The sequence below is a fragment of the Epinephelus lanceolatus genome, chromosome 13 (assembly GCF_041903045.1).
Source record: "Epinephelus lanceolatus isolate andai-2023 chromosome 13, ASM4190304v1, whole genome shotgun sequence".
Lineage (NCBI taxonomy): Eukaryota > Metazoa > Chordata > Actinopteri > Perciformes > Serranidae > Epinephelus > Epinephelus lanceolatus.
This window is the reverse complement of record NC_135746.1, coordinates 42,308,811-42,320,817: the sequence shown is the minus strand read 5'-3', so window position 1 is coordinate 42,320,817 and position 12,007 is coordinate 42,308,811.

Here is a 12,007-nt window from a genome sequence, read left to right as displayed (position 1 = left end):
ACAACTGCATACTGTACAGTTTTACTAGCACAGTATGTTTTCCAGTGCAGCCAATGCATCGGACAGTCTGGTGAGTTTTTGTGTATTGATGTCAAAATCACCCGCTCGGCATTTTGGGCAAATTGCAGAATTTTGCTGCCATTCTTCGATGCAGGCCCTGCAGCCAACAATGCTATGGCAACACGATGAAACCATGGGCTCAACCACTGGACCTGCAAATCTGATTCAGAAAACAACTGTAAAAATAAAATAAAAATACAGTAATTGCATAAGTGGTTACATTATCATTGGTGTCGGGGTCTATTTTCTTCATGGACGTGGGTAGATGAGTTGCACTGACATCTGCCTATAGAAGACAAAGCTTTTTTTATTTACCCTTGCAGACAATACATGCGAAGGCATCTTTCACAGCAGCTGCTTCAGCCTCTGTCAAGGACACTGTTGTTCTTCGGTTGGAACTTGCCAGGTTTGTCAGCTCCTTGATTGTAGTTGACACCTCCCAAAGACCCTGTGCTGCCAGGACCACCTCTTCAGTTGTATCAAACACTGCATCTAGACCATTATCATCTCGCCGACTGAAAAACAGGCAAAATATACATGTTATAACCTACTTGGTCTCAACAAAATCCTAACCAGTAAAAATGCAATCATTGTAACCAGTTGTCCTGGTGCCTGTGTCATATTTCAAAACCAGCATTCTAAATGCAATAACGCCACCATTGCAACTTCCATTGGTTTGTCAAACTAATTCATACATAATGATTAATCAAAGTCTATCAGTTAATGTAGTCATAGTGATCCTAACTCTCATGCAATGGAAATTCCAGAGACTTGAATGGTCTATATTGGCAAAAATTCTCACAAAGACAGTCCTCTTCACTTGTTGATTGAGGAGAATAGCCATACAAATATGCCATTATGATGACTGACAAAAAAAAATGCTAATCAAGTTTACATACCTCAGTCACCTCTTTTTGCTTCCTTGTAACTGCTGCAAATCTCCTTCCTTCACAGCACAAACTTTCCTTGCATTTTGCATCCAAAACGCTGATCCTGAAAAGAAAATAGTTTACTTAGTAGTAGGGGAGAGTGGGGTAATGTGAGACACCCCCTGTATCTAGGCAACGGTACACAGTTGTGGTCATGTGACTATTATGTTTTCAAGCCCCCCTCATTTCCCCTTGGTCATGAAAGAGAGGACCTCATGGTGCTGTTGTAAGCATGTTTTTTTCACAAAAATATATTTTTTGCCGGTAAAAGTAAATTTTCTTGCTGTCAACTTAATCAACTGCTGTGCCAAAGCAAATTGATTTAGGTAGAAAAACTTATATCATACATGTTGATGAACTACCAACATATAAAACCATGTGATGATGCAGGCTGAAGATCAGCCTGAATTGCTAAGAGAGGTCATTTTTTCTAAAATGGTGGTGGTGGGGTAAAGTGAGACAAATGTTGTGGGGTAAAGTGAGACAGTGTCTAATGTCTTTAGTCCATCATTGCAAGTGTTACATTCTTTGCCATTGTCTGCTGGGGTAACAACATCAGGGACAGGGACAGGAACAGAAATGTAGCTCTGTGATGGGAGGGGGAGCGGAGCTGGTGGAGGCTGTGGTTAAGTGGAGGATGGGGTGTAAGCTGAAGGCCATCCTGGGTGACCCCCAACACCCTCTACACAAGACTCTCACAGGTCAGAGGAGCAGTAACAGGCTCATCTCCCTGACCTGTTCTGTGTCTTTCTGTCATTTGAATGTTAATTAAAACATTTTAAATTATATTATGTTGTATTTGATTTTGTTCAGAGTTACTTTCAAGTGTTTAGAAAAAAAGTGCTAAATTGACTAATGCCCATGATTCTGTTACTGGTCCAACATTAGTTCTGGAATGTGTGGTTGTCAAGCTAGCTGTCAGGATTCTAACTGTTACAACATGTATTGTTATAGTAGTTTCAGAGTGGAAAAAGTAAGTGGATCACTTTACCCCATTGATTTCTCTGGTCTGTCTCAGTTTACCCCTGAGCTGGGGTAAAGTGAGACACAAGACCACTTTTTCAAAAACAATCATATTTTCACTGCCCTTCATCCTGAATACATTCTGAAAATTTCTATTGCTAGGAAACATCCTGAATTAATGGGAAATGTGTAAATTTTACTGATATAACATTTTAGCTTGCTTAGAGGGGAGCAAATGTAAAAAGTGTCTCACTTTACCCCACTCTCCCCTACATAAAGTATACAATTTTTCAGAAAAAGGGGTAGTTTTGTTAAAACCAGAGGGTTATAAATATTCATTTTTATTTATTAATTTACCTCTGGTTCCCTCTGTGTCCAAGATCTGGTTTCCCTGACCATCGGTAAGGATGACCTAGTCCTCTTGTTCAAGGGCATCATTTACTTTACTTGTGATGCCCATGACAGAAGCCTCAAATTCCGAGAATCGAACTGTCAGGGTTTTGTTTGTTTCCAATCTGCCATCCGCAAGATCAGCAATGAAGATGGTCCTGAAGATGAAAATAATTTTGAAATTCATTGTACATTCTTGTAATACAAACAGAACATATCAAATTCACAGCAATTGTGATAGATAGATAGATAGATAGATAGACAGACAGACAGACAGACAGACAGAGTCATATTAGCATGATGCGCCTATCTGATGTGTTAAAGTATTTGGTCACCTTTGAAATGTCTTAGCCACGGGTGCTCTTGGAGAGGGCCTTGCTGTTGCAGTTGAAGCAGAGCCATGAACTGAGCCCGCAGCAGCACTTGCTGGTCGGCGGAAGGAGAAGCGGGTAGGGAATGGTCCAGGCACACTGGCTTGCTCCCCCACATTGTCGCTCTCTCCATGCACTTCATAATGTCCCCTTACTGCAAGGTCAACAGTTCTGAATTGACCCTCATTTCCAGGGAATATGGCCATATTGTTATCATCGGTGATGTACAGACTGGAGTTTTGAACCTTTGAAAAAGTAGAGCGAGAGGTTTATAAAAAATGTAGGCTAGGTTACGTTTTGTGGTTACAAGTAGAGTGCAATTTCACAGAAAAGGTTCTTTGTGAAAATATATACCTGGAAAATCCTGCTTATTTTTTCGGTAGTCATGTCCTCCTCCTTTAGGGTGACACGCTTCGCTCCCCGAAACAACACATAACTCTCCATGGCTGATAGGGCTGATGGCTCCTGGCTGCTGGTCAGACAAGGCTATTCAAGAGAAGGCTGAGACACGGGGTCAAACATGGGGGGATTGCACATGCGCAGTGTAACTTGAGCTGCGATGCTGGAGGGTGACAGCAGGGGCACTAGATAAAAAGCGCAGGATCCGCTCAGGCAATCAAGGAGTGCGCTTGGACTTTTGGACGGCGGCTGCCTGAAGTTGTCGGAATTGCATCTCTGTCATTCTCACCCACAACGCAGGCCACCAGTGACAGTCCAGTAATAAGCTGTGAAAATGACATGCATGCACATCCCCCTTATTCTGCGGTCTCACGCCATCTACTGAGCCTTTGAGGAAGTGCAGACCAGATTTTACTGCGCATGTGCAATCCCCTCATGTTTGACTCCGTGTCTCAGCCTTCTCTTGAATAGCCTTGTGGTCAGATCGATAGATTATTGCGGCTAGCAATGTTTGCTAACGCTCAAAAACTTCCGGGTCACGTAAACCCGACCAATTAAATATTAAAATCAAATTCAGTCCTGTGGTCCGTTTTTCCATTTCGTATTTTTGATCTGAATCTAAAATTGAAATATGAAAAACCATCACCACCAACCACCAATGAAAATAGAAAGAACGAATGATACACGGATTATTTTCGTTTCCAAATATTTATTTGAAAACAAAACCATTCATACGGTCAATAAAAAAACATTTTGTTAATAATAAAAAACGAATGAAGCCTAATCTCAACAGTGACCGTGCCAGCCGGCGGGACTGTGGCTTAACCGCATCCAATGTTCATTCATTCATTCAATCGCGAGTTCAATGTGTGTGAGTGTGTGTGTGTGTGTGTGTGTGTGTGTGTGTTTAGCAAAGCCACTTATAACTGGCAACATGGCGCAGCAGCAGCGCAGCAACAAAAAAAAACAAAAACAAAAACAAAAAAAAGGCATTATAAAAAGCCGACAAATAGTGTTAATTAATTGACATGAGACATTGGAGAGGTTGTCAGTCCTATTCTATAGTTTGTAATAGGCCGATTTTTTTTTTTTTTTATCCTAACTTCTCGGAAATTACTCAAAAATGCATTTTTGTGTGCTTCTGAGCACACGGGCAGCATAAACAATGAAGTTACATATGATGGTCTGGCCGTTGCGGCGCTTGGAGGGGTGCTGTAATCATGGCGGTCCTAGTGATATAGCATTCCTTTGTGAGACAGTCAGGTTTCTTTGCTGTAGCTCATTTAAGTGTTTATTGGCCTCATCTACCAACACCTCTAATTCCATAGGGTCGAATTTCACTTTGCGCTTTCTCTCCAAACTTGCCATGCTGTAAACCATAAAACACACAACACCCTCATTTAAATAGTGTGTCTCCAACACGTTTGCACCTGTTGTCATTTGCGCAAGCACTCTTAGTAAATCACCCACAAACCCCAGCTCAGCCCCACACGCAAAATTCTAGATTGCGCAAGCAAATTAGTACACGCAAATTGGGATCTTAGTACATCCAGCCCAAAGCGTTTTGTTTTGGGACTTTTTCACCCCCTTCTTCCTCTTCTAAGGAAGAAGGTGGAAGAAGGATGTTTTTTCTATTAATTCAGAATTCTTACAACATTGTATAATTTAAATCTGTACTGCAAATATTGTCATTATTTATTTATTTATTTTAATTTATTGTATAATTTTTTGTACATGTATCACTGGGTGACACACCTACACACGTTATTTATGTATGTCAAAAATGTTTTGTCATCGTTACATAGGCTATATAACATGGGTTAAATGTATGAAATGCCATGATGACAATAAAATAAAGTATTAAAAAAAATAAGTGACACAGATTTGGTTAGGAAAAACGATAAAAAGCAATGCCAATATGGCATAATATATATAATCATAATAAGGCAAGAGTACTCATGGATGTAGTACTATATGTTGTTGTTTTTTAATTAAACTTGTGACCTATAACTTTTCACATCAGCATCATCAAAGTTCAGTGCGATTTGAATGGGTACGCTTCATTAATATCAAATGACAGCAGGGGGCGACAGTGTTGTCCATCCATCCATCCATCCATCCATCTTCATTCGCTTATCCAAGGCCGGGTTGCAGGGGCAGCAGGCCAAGCAAAGCACCCCAGACAGCCCTCTCCCCGGCAACACTTTCCTGCTCCTCCTGGGGGACCCCAAGGCGTTCCCAGGCCAGACGAAGACGAGATGTTGTGTAAGGAAATAGAAGAAGCTCTCCACTCACCCACACTTTGGCGTACGCTGGTGAGATGAGGCAACGTACCTAATTTGTTTCCTGCTAACCAGAAAGATGTAGATGGCACTGCTGTTAACCTACTTTACAGCAAACATACGGTGGGTAATAACTTGAATATATTTGCTGGCACAAAACAGTCTGGTTTGTGGCTCATCTCAAATGTAGCATTAACTGAACAAATGAAAGGTGTTGTTGGAGCGTTAGCTCACTAATCATTTACTAGCTACCAGACGTTCACATCCAAGCTAACGCTGTGCGTCCAGCTAAAAGAGCAAAGCGTTAACGTTACCCTGCAGCTTTTACAACCTGACACTTATGACTGCTCTAATAGAATTTAAAGTGTCATTACATTCAATGCAATAGAATATAATGCATGTGGGTTTGTGTCTTACAGACACAGAAACATGTTCAGGTGATTTTATTCACATAGCAACTTTCAGTAAGGTAATCTGCCAATGTTACTGTCCTGTCGTGCACTACAGCGCTGAAGTTAGCTTGCAACTCGTCGCATCTGATTCAGGATGAAAGGAAAAGTTGAGGGGAATATAAATGATATTTAGCGGCAGATTCTCCATTTTTGCACCATATACTTTTTGCACCTTATACTTATTAAAGTGTTAGTGTTAGACATTGTAGCAAAGGTCTTAACGCTGTTAAACACAGTTTAAGAATTTTGAAACCTTTATTTTGCTTATGGAAAAAGGGTGATTTCACTGATATTTATGAATCATCAATCAATCAATCATCATCAATCAATTTTATTTATAAAGCCCAATATAACAAATCACAATTTGCCTCACAGGGCTTTACAGCATACGACATCCCTCTGTCCTTTGGACCCTCACAGCAGATAAGGAAAAACTCCCCAAAAAAATCCCTTTAACGGGGAAAAAAAAACGGTAGAAACCTCAGGAAGAGCAACTGAGGAGGGATCCCTCTTCCAGGACGGACAGACGAGCAATAGATGTCGTACAGAACAGATCAACATAATAAATTAACAGTAAACCGTATGACACAATGAGACAGATAGAGAGAGAGAGAGAGAGAGAGAGAGAGGCAGAGACAGAGAGAGACAAAGAAAGATGCAGGACAGACGGTAATGACAGTAGCTTACAACAACATTAATGAAAGTAATAATATTATAATAAATAATAATATATTAATATCTGATAGTATACATGTGTGACAATAATCATATGTGTATAATAACAGTAGAAGTATGACTAATGATAACAGCAGCTGCAGGAGGCATCTGGCAGGACCACGGCAGCAGCACAACCACACATGTCACACTATCCAGGCACCGCTGCAATACGAGTTAACCTGAGAGACAGTGGAGCACAAAGGCTCTGGAGAAGAAGCCGAGTTAGTGACATCCAGAATGGCCGAGTTAACAAGATGCAGTAATAGAATACGAGGGAGAGAGAGAGAGAGAGAGAGAGAAGGAGAGAAGGTGCCCGGTGTATTATAGGGGGTCCTCCGGCAGACTAGGCCTAAGTCAGCCTAACTAGTGGCTGGTACAAGGCAAGCCTGAGCCAGCCCTAACTATAAGCTTTATCAAAGTGGAAAGTCTTAAGTCTAGTCTTAAATGTGGAGACGGTGTCTGCCTCCTGGACCGCAACAGGAAGATGATTCCACAGCAGAGGAGCCTGATAGCTGAAGGCTCTGGCTCCTATCTACTTTTGGAGACTTTAGGGACCACGAGTAACCCTGCGTTCTCAGAGCGCAGAGTTCTGGTGGGATAATATGGCACTATGAGCTCTCTAAGATATGACGGAACTTGACCATTTAGAGCTTTATAAGTTAACAGTAGGATTTTAAATTCAATTCTGGATTTTACAGGGAGCCAGTGCAGAGAAGCTAAAACAGGAGAAATATGATCACGTTTCTTCCTATTAGTACACGTGCTGCTGCATCAAAAACCACTAACGTTATACTTAGACTTGTCAAATCTAGACTAAATTACTAAGGTCACTTACTAAGACTCACTAAAACACAGTTTAAAATTTGTGAAATCTTTATTCTTTTGGGGAAAACTGAAAAAAGGCGATTTCACTTTCACTTTTTTCCCACCCAGACCACATTAAACAGATTTGATAATGTATTCTTAAGAGATATTGTGTGATCGTATTTCAAAAGGTAAAAATATGTCTAAGTATAATAAGTATAGTGTTATTTGATCTGGACCTGGTCTAATGTGGTTGATGGAGAAATGTCAGTGAAATCACCCCTTTTCTGTTTTCATAAGCAAAATAAAGGTTTCGTGATTCTGAAACTGTGTTGTAAGGCTTTTTACGCTATGATGCGTAACACTCTTTAATAAGTGTAAGTGGTGCAAAACAGGAGAATGAACCATAAATAATGTTTCCCAGAACTTTCACTTAACTGGGAATCGGAAGCTACAAATCAGAAGCTAACTTTAGTGTTGTTACTGCGCTAGCTAAACTTTCCTCCTTTGAACTTATATACACTTATTATTGCTTTGCTGCCAATTAGCAGCATATCAGACATGTCCTATGCTGCATTTAGGTTTTGTCAGTAAAATAAAATAAAAGGGAAAGTCAGTCATGCTTCTGGTTTCATGGCTTATTGCTAGATGACTACTGTTGTTGCAAGCTTGTTCCACACAGTAATTGGAAATTAACTGCAACTTTTCCATTATTAAGGTGCTACATATTTGTAATGGTCTGTTGACAAACTAGAAATTAGGCGCTGATTTTAGTTAGCTATACAGTATTTCTTGTATAGCCTTACGTAGACCATTAATATTGTATTTATTCACATCTAGAGTGCCAGCGATGATGGCTTTGTGGCCAACAGTTTGATGGCTTCTCACCAACTGGGAGACATCATGGCTGTCAGAAATCCAGATATCTCAGACTATATATTATGGTTAAGAGACTGAAACAGTTTTTCTCTGTAGGTTCAACATATGGACAAGGTGCACCAGCTTCTTTCCCCTCATCTCAACCTCAACCCTGTCATCTTCATCAGGAGTGGAAAGGAAGATGAAAAAGAAGGACAAAATGAAGCAATGCCGGAAAAACTAAGAAATAAAGAATTAAATGCTATCAGTTTACTTATTTTGAAATAAGAAGTATGTTAACTAAAGGCTTTAAGTTAAGGATGTAATATTTTGTTTTTTATATGATATACAATGTACAATTTACATATAGTATTATAGCCTGCATACCCTGTACTTACCCTGTAACTAAATGTAACTATGGGGGAACGAGTAGCACTTTAGAATACAGCCCGCATACCCTGTACTTACCCTGCAACTAAATGTAACTATGGGGAACTATTTTAGTGCTTTAGAATACAGCCCACACACCCTGTACTTACCCTGTAACTAAATGTAACTATGGGGGAATGAGTAGCACTTTAGAATACAGCCCGCATACCCTGTACTTACCCTGTAACTAAATGTTACTACGGGGCAACTATTGGTGCTTTAGAATACAGCCCGCATACCCTGTACTTACCCTGTAACTAAATGTTACTACGGGGGAACTATTAGCGCTTTAGAATACAGCCCGCATACCCTGTACTTACCCTGTAACTAAATGTTACTACGGGGGAACTATTGGTGCTTTAGAATACAGCCCGCATATCCTGTACTTACTCTGTAACTAAATGTTACTATGGGGAACTATTAGCACTTTAGAATACAGCCCACATACCCTGTATTTACCCTGTAACTAAATATTACTACGGGGGAACTATTGGTGCTTTAGAATACAGCCCGCATACCCTGTACTTACCCTGTAACTAAATGTAACTACGGGGGAACAACCACTGCATTTATCACTTGTTCTGTAAATACAGAGAACAATGTGAGATGTTTGTTTTGATTTTACTTGCCTCAAAACATGGAAGAACAAACTGTAAATTAACTGCACAGTAAGCTGTCAGTAAAGCATATCAAGCATATGTGTTGTGTTTTATCTTGCTATATTTGTATTTATTTCCTGGGATGAAAGGAGAGCGAGCACAGAGCTGGAAAAAGGTGAGCTTGCATGTTGAGGAGCCATAACGAACACAATTGCCAGGGAGCAGACCTTCAACATTTTAATGACTTCAAAACTGTCAGCGTGTTTACACCAAAATACAAGTGAGTCACATCTAGGGTGGGTGAAATCTGTCTGCTGACAGCAAGCGGAGTCATGAAGTCAAGTAATGTAAAGCTGGTGAGGTGAGCGACAGCTGAGACGGTCTTCAGACGCCAACAGTATCCATGACAACATACTGTCACCTGGACCTTTGTTCGGAAGTAAACGCACAGATGTACCCTGTAGTTGTATAGGCTACCCGCTGAAAATATAAGAAAAAATATGAATATAGGAACAATGTAGATTGACTGTTTGTAATTAGGTCATCTTGAAATAAAATCACATCTGATTTATTACTTGCTGCAGAAGTCTTCCCTCTGATTTTTCAGTTTAATTGTCATACTGTACCCTGTAATAACAGAATAAGTACCCTGTAGTTAAAAATACCTATTGTATAAGTTCTCTCTAAATTCCCCCCAAACGTCCATATTATTGATCAGCAGGTCGCACATACCCTGTTATAATAGAATAGGTACCCAGTAGTTAAAAATACCTAGGCTACTGTATAAGTTCTCTGTAAATTCCCCTAAATTTCCATATTATTGATCAGTAGGTCGCACATACCCTGTTATAATAGAATAGGTACCCAGTAGTTAAAAAAAAACCTATAATATAAATTCTCTGTAAATTCACGAATTGTTAGCCCCTTATTCCATAACTTAACATCTTGTTCCCCTGTACCTACATATATGTATTGGTACATACTACACTGGTACACCGTTAGTACAACAGATTACACCGTAACTACCCGATAGTTACGGTGTAAATTGCGGGCTGTAATCTAAAGCGTTACCGTTAAAACTATAATGAGAACAAGACTGTAACCTCTAAAACTAAGAAGCATTTTTGATCCAATTAACACTGGTTTATATGACTTACTAAACCTCATACAGACATGTGGGATGATGTGGGAATGCTGTAGAAAATTTTTTGGTTAGATCTTAACAATGTTTTGATCCTTAGTTAAAAAAAAAATAAAAGTATATAGCTATTCTGCATGTGTAATAGTGTAGACAGAAAGTTAAAAGACAATTTATCGCAGCAGAGCAGCAGTTGTTGGGAAACGTACGGGGGACACACTGCTGGTGTTTTGCAACTGACTGATTATGGATTTTGTAAAAACTGCAATTGACCCTTCACTAAGCCTCCACCCTTTCTGATGGTCTGTCAAGCTGTTCGATCTGGTATGCGGCCCATACTTTAACTAACTGCACTCCCTGGAGAAATATTTTCACATTTTTGTGAAAACAAAAAAGTGATTTCAGAGGGAAGGAGACAGAGGGGTCTACAATATGTGTTTGAAGGATGCAGCAAAAACAGGTTAAAAAGATGAAGATAGTTAGAAGCTGAAGCCTAACGTGGTTGAAGTGAACCACCACATCACCTGGCAATCGAGATAGAAGACTGTGATATATCTTGATTGAGCACTTGGTACTCGACTATGTTCACGTGCTGTATTTGATTAGGGCTTGATTGCTCGTGTCTGTTGGTTTTGACATGGCTACCAGTAAAGGCTACCGTTATACTTTGAACATGGTCTCCATGTCCTGGTAATTGTACGAGTATCACAGGAACATATACACACCCTGCATTCGGGAGTCAAGCTATACTACAACAGTATATCTAGGAAACCACAACAAAGACAATGAATATAAAGGGAAACTTTGCAGATTTTCAATCAGCTGTGTGTCACCACAGTTTGTGCAAATGAACAGTGTTTGGCTTCCCCTGTGCTGCTGCCAGTGCCTAGACCTATGCTGCTGGACCTCTGCCACCAGGGGAAGCCAAACACAGTTCATCTGCAAACACTGAGATGTCATACAGCTGGTTTAATGTTAGCAAAGTTTCCCTGTTTCCCTTCACTGGTTCCTGTGGAGCAAGGTAGGTCTTTTTTCATGGTTATAATCTTTAAAAAGCAAAAGCAGCATGTGTTTACATTCAGTAGCTAGTCTATACCTTCAGTAGCTAGCTAACTAGCTAACCCTACACTTTTCAGGGTTTGATTTTGGTTTTGAAACAGTAAAGAAATGTATATCTCCTTCCAACCTCTCTAGGTAACAAGTATAATTAATACACAGCATGCCCCAGGAAATCCACAAAAGCAGCCTGAAAATGAAATAAATCTTAAAGGACTGCATGAGAGTCTGTGGAGCACAGCTGTGTTGCTGTTGGACACTGGTTGTAGCAGGCCATTGCTATGCTATGAATGGCCAGTCTGTATTCAAGGGCTGGGACAGTTGACACTATCTGTTGTTGATATCTGCCAATTAGCCAAGTGTTAATATGAAGTCAGGGGAGTACAAATACTGCAGGGCAGGGGACCATAGTAAGATATGGGCAAGAGCACATGCAGAGAGATATACTCAGAGTACTTTACAGTCAGGTCCATAATTATTTGGACAATGATACACTTGTCATCATTTTGGCTCTGTACACCACCACAATGGGTTTTAAATGAAACAATGAATACCTGCTT